The sequence below is a fragment of the Megalops cyprinoides genome, chromosome 2 (assembly GCF_013368585.1).
Source record: "Megalops cyprinoides isolate fMegCyp1 chromosome 2, fMegCyp1.pri, whole genome shotgun sequence".
Classification (NCBI taxonomy): Eukaryota; Metazoa; Chordata; class Actinopteri; order Elopiformes; family Megalopidae; genus Megalops; species Megalops cyprinoides.
Window position 1 is genome coordinate 46,576,390 of NC_050584.1, and position 9,474 is coordinate 46,585,863.

Genomic DNA, 9,474 nt, shown 5'->3' on the forward strand with positions numbered 1-9,474 from the left:
GTTAAGAAAACTTCAGTCTGATTCCCCTTTCTCCCTATCGGAGACCATTTGATACATAGTTAATGATATTATAAAATTGAACTTCATATTGAATACATAAATAAGAGTGGGCTTTTCTTGAGTACCAGTTTTAAATATGGGGCGGTGAAACGTGAGAACACATTTATTATCTTTTCATAAACACAGGGATTCTTCGGAAACAGCAGATATCATTTGTGTAACAACACTTGAGTACATTAACACAAAGATGATTGATAGGCCCGGGAACTGGTCCAAGTTCATCTTCTTGCAAATGCGAGAAAAAGAAAGCGCCATAATAGTTCTGACACTGAAAGCTACATGAACATAGCAGGGATATTTTCACAGTGTCATGAGCTTCCTTCTGAATGTACACTGGGGCACTCTTGCTGCACGAAACGAGAGCTCTAAGACTGATTTTGACCAATGCAAGACTGGGGCAGTCTTTTTCGGGGATACACAAAGTGCTTCCACTACGCTTCGGCATGCTTGGTCATGGGGCTGCAGTGGACGAGAATTAGTTGGAATAATAGCCTATTACAAGTGAATGTTATTGTGGAAGTGAATTTTGCAAAATATGTACGGGACACACAGTGACAGACAGAGGGAGAGAGATTGCAAGGCATAGCTTTTCTCTGCTCATTCAAATGGACGCTGCTACTGAATTCGACAAATGCTGCCCATTTTGCCACGGTTAAGGAAAAGATCAGCATTATGTATGTGGGGCAGTGAATGTAGCACTCTGTATATGTACAGAAAGAAGAGAAGATAGAACAAATCAAACGTGTACATCAATAGGCCAAGGAGCCGCGATGTTATTTGTTACGAGAAAGAAGTGATTCATCTCTGCTAGATGATACGAGGGGCATCAGCGCAACCGAGACAGATGGGGAGGAACCTGCCCGTGCTTGACAACCACGTACAGAAGGCAACTCATCGCAAATAACCGACAGCAGATACAGTAGCATAGCTATGTGAAACAGGTGCAATCGTTCATGTACATCATCTTTGTATTGGTTGTTGTTTTTTACGAATTACAATTGGGCAGAAAGGATTTGTTGTAAGGCGTTTTCTGTATTCACACCTTCTCTCATACATACATATACGTGTGTGTGTGTGTGTGCGTGCGTGCGTGCGTGTGTGTGTGTGTGTGTGTGCGTACATTACTCATTCTCTCAACTTTCAGCATTTTCTATACTCTATACATTAAACAGGACACTTTAAGGTCCCACAGCCCCAATAACTTTTTGATTCTTTTTTCTTCTTAGAGGCAGTTTATCTGACAGATGTGGTAGGGCTTATGAAGCATCAAGAGTCTCATTTCTGGACAGAGGCAAAAGCTGAGCCCGCAGGAGCCTCACTGGGCAGAGCTGCACTGCTCCGTTCCTCCAGCTGATTGGCTGGTGTCTCAACACACAGTCGAATCATCTGACAAATCTCGTCCATGAGATATTACTATTTAAAGAGAAACATCAAGGCTGACTGCGACTGGACCCTTTCTTCCGCTAATACTCCATGGGAAGCAGGTCATTACTCTCTGTGCCAGTTAGGGTGACCTGACTGCTGATGCCACAGAGGCAGACACTGAAACAGGAGGGGGGTGGGAGGGAGGATCTGCCTCTCCATGCTGCTATTTAATGGGTCAGACTTCTCCCTGTTAGCCAGAGAACATTGCATAACAGTTTTGGTGGGTGGCTATAGTAACCCAGCTCTGACTCCTGCACTTCACATGGAAACAAAAGGGGATGATTCCTGACTGTGCATAAGTGCTTGCTTGCTTGTGCTGCACATTTACTTTTTTTCTTTTGCCATACAGTAAAAGTACAGAGTAGATAGTAGTTGCTATAATAGAAGGTTATGTTATAATAATTATTATTTTATAGTAGATTACAAATGTTTCTGTGCTTCAAACAACACTTTGTGTGCTGAATTTGTTCATAAATCCCAAAAATGAAAAGAGGATAAAAAATATGCTTGTATTTACTGTAGCAAGCCTCATTCTGGGGCAGGGCTCTTCCCTCCGTCTGGTTTCGCTGGGGATATTGAGAGGGAAGAGGAGCTAATTCTGGTTCACAGGAACTGTACTGGCCATCCTATCTCTCACGGTGCGCTCTTATCGCAACACAAGTCTGCTTTGCATCAGTAGGAGGGATCAATAGTAATGTACTCAGTGCTTGGTGCTGCCTTTTCTGGTGGGATGAACCCTCTTCTGTTTGGTTAATGTTCTCCTTAAAATGGCTGCCTCTCACTCACAGTGCTCGCTCCTGACAACTAGCCAGGTAGTATGATTAAGAGTAGATACGACATTTCTCTGTTGTTGTCATATGACATTATGTATTTGCTGGCAGCCAGTCTTATCCAGTTTGATTCAGCATGAGCAGTCCATTCTCACAGGGGTACAACAGCATTGTCTCACCGAAGGGTTGAAATCGCAAGGCTTGGGCTCAGGTACAACCCTACACTCCACCCCACTCTTGTCCACTTGAAGAGTGAGTGTACTCCTACTGTTAAAACTGAAACAATCAAAACACAGGGACAGAATCTTTCCTACAGTACTGTTTGGCCTCTCGGCTTTAAAGAGTAAAGCAATCCACTTATAAGAATAATAATAACTTTGGGCTCAGTCACCTGTAATTTGCTGTTCAGTGCAGAGTAATGACAATAACAAGCCAAAAAATTAAAAATGTGAAATTCAAATGATAATCTGTGTCTGGATTTGATTAACATAAGACATAAAACATATTGAGAAAAATTTGTAATTTCAGGCTAAATGCTTGGATGCTAGTCAGCATGGAACATAAAAAATTGTACCTCTTTCTACCCTGAGCATTAAGGTAGGAAGAACATGAATGATGGAGACAGAAACAGGGCACCACCAAAGCAATTATGACTGAGGCAGGCCTCTCACACCGGACAAGCTTGTGATCAGACAATGAGGCAACTGCATTGTGACTGCACAGCACTAAACACCATGGAGTCCCTCATAATCAACACAAGTCAAAACTTTGCTAGGATTTAGCTATAGATATTGAATGTGTTATGGTATTGTAGCATAGATGGTGCCAGCGATTTGCAGTGACACTCATTTAAATTTAACTTTTAACCGATTGTACACAAGTTCTCTGCATTTAAATATTTTTTTGTTCCATATTAGAACAATTTAGTTAAGGAGATTTCACATTTTAATAATAGAAAAATGTTACATAATTAAATGTTACACACGTTAATTTGTCATTTCACTTTGAAGAATCAACCAGTCATGGATGGATGTGATTCTCATAAACAGAGTTAAATGTAAAAGACTTCACAGCGAATGATGATCTCGCTTAACTGATCAAAGTATTCTTTGTTTTACTGCAGACTGTGATTTTGTTATGACCATTATGGTTTTCTGATAAGGATCCTGTCTGAAAAATGTACCAGCAAGATACAAGAAAACACTGACGTTGTGAGTTCACAACATTTATTTCATGTGAATGAGTCTGCCCATACAGTGATCTTGTTGTACACCACCATGGATCCTCAGACCAGCTCAGGACCAGAGATGATCCATAAGAGGATCAGAGGCCTCGAGCCTGACTTAAAATGAGGATGTGTACATTCCTTAATCTTATTTTGACCAGGGCGGTCTTAACCAGACAGACATCACTGGTCAGAACACAGGGCAAAGATTTAAGGAGTGAGAAAGTGGATCTGGTTCTGCCCGGCCAAACAGGAGACATAATACTGTTCAGTCCAGGGATCCCCCCTGTGTTTGCACACACATGTGCAGCACCTGTTGGATGTCTCTGCTCTGCCAGTCAGCTGCCTCTTTGGGGTTCAGAAAAAACACGCAAGCTGTCAGGCATATAAATTCTCACATACACACGCACATATATACACATGCATGCATGCACACTCACACGCAGGGAAGAAGTCAAGGGGTTAGTTTACCCATTGGTCACCACTCACATGAGGGTGGTTAGGCTAAAATATATGTGTACCCCTTGAACTTGCATGATGTTGAATACATTGTATTTAATTATATTTATTTAAATCAGCTTGTCTTGATTCTAAGTGCCAACACATTATTAAAAAATGCAAAAAAAGAGTGTATGTGAATGTGCATATTTCATTGCTAGGTTAAGCAATACAAACTATAACAAAATAGAATGAATACTGAATGTCCCCTAACACCTGCTACTTGTATTACTTGCTGTTTATTTTATGTGTAGTATCACAATGTGTTTTGGATTCTGTGATCTAGTGACTGATGTATGGTAGTATACTTGGCTTCCTGTCTTGTCAGATTGCACAAGTGAACTTGTGGTAGGGCTTGAATAGTGTTGTGCGTACACTCACTGGTCTGAGAGTGTTGTCAGCCTGGTCTGACACTGTTACACATTTCACTTGAATGGATATACTTATGTTCTGTTGTGCCGGACATCACTCTGGATAAGCCAGTCTGCTAAATGTAATGTAATGTAATGAGAACGAAAGAATGTTGTATTTCATCCCTCAGAAGGATGACTCTTTTGCAGCATCAACAACACATTGTATACAGCAAGACATTTACTACAAATAAGAGGAAACTATACAACAGGACTCAGGGACTGTTATTCATGGCAGGCCCCACTGATGGCAGTCACAGCAACTACAAAACTTTTGGAGCTGTGAGTAGGTGTAACCAGGAGAGCTCACAAATAAAACCAACATTGTCTGATTAATGCAAGGCAACATAAGGGCTGAAAGGTGATTTTTTTGCCCTTGGTTTATTTTTAAATTATGCTGGTGAGCAGCATAAGATTTTCCACTCCCTATTGATAAAACAATCTATAAATCATGGGCATCACAGCAGTACTTATTGTTGACAACTGTCCTGAGGTATTTGCATACATCCACAGATTAATTTTATTCCCAACAAAAAAAGCATATTAGAGTGAATTATTGGGTCATTGAATGTGCCTAAAATCAATTAGATCTATTTTTGTTTTTGTCTAGATACAACTAATTGTGATTAGGATGGTATAGGACTAAGGTGCCCTTCTCCTTGGTTTAAAAGTCTGTGTTTCATTAAGTTTCCAGCAGACAGTTGATTTTGTGTCTGCTCTTGAATGCTGAAGGGGGTGAGGGGAATTTTAGATAAAGGTTCCCATAAATCTTCCAGAAATTCCTTGACTGGAGACATTAATGCACCTGCTAAACAATAATCATTTGTTTTAGACATGTTTTATTATTTTTTTTTTAGAGTAGCCAGGGTAACTGATTTTTCCATGTAAACATTGAAATGCAGGTCTGACTGGAAAAAGTGAAGAAGAAACAACAGTTTCTTGTTGTTTAGCACAATGGTCAATAGCATGCCCTCTTACAGCATCTTGACCAGCTCTTTAAAGCACTTTCTCATTAAAAACTCATATTATTCACATATTAATCAACATATTACTCTCCAGCTTCCTTCAATTTTAACGGGCACTGTAGTTTCACAAAAGAGAGGCTTTGCTCTCATATGCTGACATCACTGCTTCATATGGGGCAGTTGGCCCTACAGCACATCACCTGTTTCAGGAGAGACATGGGGGCTTCTGGGATACATGTATGGGCAGGGGGCTGAGAGATGAGATGTAATTCAGGGTGGTGGTGGGGGGGGGGGGGGGGGGGGTGATGGGGGCGGAGCTGTGGCAGTAAAATGAGATTAATTTGACCCTGTTTGACTCCCGTTTTAGGGGTAAATGTAAAAACTGGGGGGTCAATGGGAAGACGAGATGTGATACGAGTATCATATATTAACCTTTTTTTTTCATTTTAATTAATTCACTCAATGTTTTCGGACACTGGGCCCGAACAGGAAAGCTTTATAGTATTATTAAAGTCAGGGGGAGACGACAGAAAATGTATCAAACCTGCCCGGCATTTTAATACTAACACAAGATGGGTCATAAACAGTGAGGCGGAGTATACAGGAGAACCCACCAATAAAACACAAGATTGTTTAATTTATGGAAGACAACACAAGGGCTGCAAGGTGATATTTTTACCCTTGGGTTTTGAGCTTGAGGACATTTACATTTTTCCCAAATGGTCCCATACAACGGGAACACCATACCTCCATGATGGCAGCAACAGCAAATACGAAACTCCTGGGGCTGCTTCTCAAACAGACAGTTGCCGTCACCTACAATCGGCTGCTCTTGCTGGTGGCTGTGCATTCATAAGGCTTCCACTTAGACTTCATTCAACCAAGGACATGACAATATTTAAATCACCTATGGTCAATATTTCCAAACTTACAGTGTCCTCTCATTTTTGTGAACCTTCATAGATTTTCCCCTTCCTATTGATTGACTGTCTGAACACACAGTTGTTGACATGCTGTCTGGTTTTCAAGCCCTAAAGGGTCGCTCTGCAATGGGTCTCCGGCATTCTTATGCTGCATCCTGTCTTCGTGTAAGTGCTTCCAGCTATAATTTTTCAGCATAGATCACTCAGTCTTTCTCCAGCAATGGCCATTCTACCGAGAAAAGAGATTTAAATGCTCTAAGTGAATAGGCTATATAATGTGGAGGACAAAGAAAGTGCCTCTGAAAGGTTTTTTTTCTTGCGAAATTGTGTATGTAGATGTACAGTCATTAAGATGGTTTATTGGGATGGTGAAAGATCCGGTTTGGAACACTGTGTTTTCGCAGCGCACTTTTAACCTTCTCTGTTGGCAAAGCTGCTGCCATTTACTCCGCCGCAGCCAACTTCCTCATTAACCCTCATTAGGCTCACTCTTTATAATACCCAGGGCTTTGCACACCTGAGGGCTACTGCAACCTGCAGGGAATGGGACAGCAAGCGCAATGAATTACCATGAATTCAGGGTAGGCATAACACAACAATAAAATTAAAATATGAATTTGAAAACTATTTGTGTCAAATGTATCAAAGTGGTCATCATTCATACCACTTAAATAGCTCTCTGCTAAAGGAACATTTCACCTAAGAAGTATCTGTAGACTTATAAAATAAAATAATATATAAAATAATATAACAGAAATACTTGAACTGCAATTAATTTAATGTCAACCATAATTGTTAGCTCTGATAAAAGGCTAAATTGCATATTTAATTAAATGTGTGATGTGGTTCTGGTTAGTCAGCTTCGAATAAAAGGCCAGAGATTCTTACTCATTCGTACTCTTTTAACAATGTTAGTGCTAATGCATGCTTTTTCCTATACTGTTCACAGCCACAGTGAAAGTCAGAACTCTTGAAGGTGAAGGTGAAGGTGGGGGGGGGGGTTTGTGCTGGAGTACAGAGTTCCAGGCAACACAGGCCCAGAGATCAGGCGTGGATGCCCCTCAGAGGAGCATGCATTCCAATTCACATCAAAACCCTGCACCCCCCCCCCCCCCCCCAAAGTGCCCCCGCCCCCTCTGACACGCCCCCCCCCCCGGCAAAGGACCTCTCCCAAGTGTGTATGAAGGAAGAGGCCCTGAAAGCCGATTGCGTTTTAATAAAGTTTATTATCGGGTGCGAGCTAATCCTCGCAGTAATCTCCCGCAGCCCAAAGGAAAGCTGGATTACTCACTTGCCATAATCCCAATGAAATTGTTAGGATTTAGCTGGTGCATCAGACCAGATGGCAACAGGCTTGTTCTTCAACCCTCCATCCGCCCCCACTACACTGCCCCTTACCTTATTACCTACACCAAAAACAAGCCTGCTTCTGAGACACACAAACAGCACAGTACAGGAGCCACTCGAGTGTGAAAGCATCCTGCATGTTACATGCATACAGAATAACAGTGCAATTCTTGTGCTTGCAATTATGCAAATATGCAATTATTCAAAATAATGATCATATTATTATTTTCACAGATGAATAGCTATAGGTGATAGATTGACCTTGGATGTTAGAAACATTTGTCTCCATATAACCAGCGAGCAAAACAAAGTAGTCAAATATCAACTGATGAAGGAAACTGTTGTGGGCTCTGTGACTTCATCAACAGAATGATAATTCCAGACCTGCAACAGTCATATGTGATATGACTGGATTACTTTACAGCAATATACAATGTATTTCAGGACACTAACATCACATTCTGGTAACCATTGCTTTGATGACTTCACTGAAAAATTACTGTGTGATCTGAAATGATTTGAGCTTGTATATCGTACTTGGTTTGCAAAGTATATTTTGATGCTTTTAGAAACACCCATATGTACCATAGACAGAATGCAAGTGCATGTTTGGGCTATTATCCCATTGTCTCCATAATACCAATTCAACAGATACGAATTTGCAAACAATCAAAGCATGAAACTTCCATCTGATGTGGTGATAGCAGTACTTTTATTTGGCTTGGGAGTCCAATGAAGGGATTGCACCTGGCTGCGAGCCCAGGTTGCTGACCCCCATTTGGACATCATAAACAGGGAAAAGAAAGTGGGAAGGTGGGATTTTTATTGTCGTGGATGAGACCGTTTCGTCCAGGTTTAGTTAATTGCGTTGAGATTGACAATTATCCTCCTGAATCCTCGTGTGGAACCTCAGGTGTTTGAAGGCAAAGATTGGCGCCACTTACAGTAAAGGGTTAATATGGTTCTGTTGGGCTTCACGGCCTACTCATAGACAGGCAACCCACATTATGGTTACCGAATATCTTTTAACTAATAAAACCTTAGCACTTTACTCGAATGCTACATTACATTACATTATTGGCATTTAGCAGACACTCTAATCCAGAGCAATTTACATAGGTTCTTTAAAAAGTTACCCATTTATACAGCTGGATATTTACTGAGGCAATTCTGGCTTAAGTACCTTGCCCAAGGGTACAACAGTATAGTACCCCAGTGGGGAATCGAACCGGCAACCTTTTGGGTAAGAATCCTGCTCCTTACCACTATGCTACACTACTCTCCCAAGCATAAATTGACATAAAGTCTAACACCAACACCAATTCACCAACAAAGCATCATCTTAGCAAAAATAATTTTATTGGGTTTAGAACAGCCAAGCATCATTTCCTTCATTGTTTTGAACGGAACCAGGGTGCATGAAGTTGAGGACAGCGGCTTTCTCCGATTCCCTGTGCATTCTTGCACACAACAACGCCTTGTAATCTTCTCTTCAACATTGTGCAAAGCCATCCAACAGACATCAGCAGCTCCCTTGCTGCTGGGGAGTCAAGATCAATCAGTCAACAACAGGAATATTCATGAAAAAAACAGTGTCGCGGTAAGGAATGGATAATCAGTCACACTTAAATATGGGGGGTTCACCGAAAACACTGTGCAGAGCACACAGTTGTGCACTCAATGATATGGCTTGAAAACCTGACTTTAAAGTTTGGTCTGTTTCAGTTGCAGGTTTTAATGATTATAATATATCGCCAAAGTGGAATAAATCAAGAGTGGCATTAAACACCTTTAACCTCACTGCAGACTTTATCCAGTGAGGGCCAACATAGACATTATCAGAGGTTTACT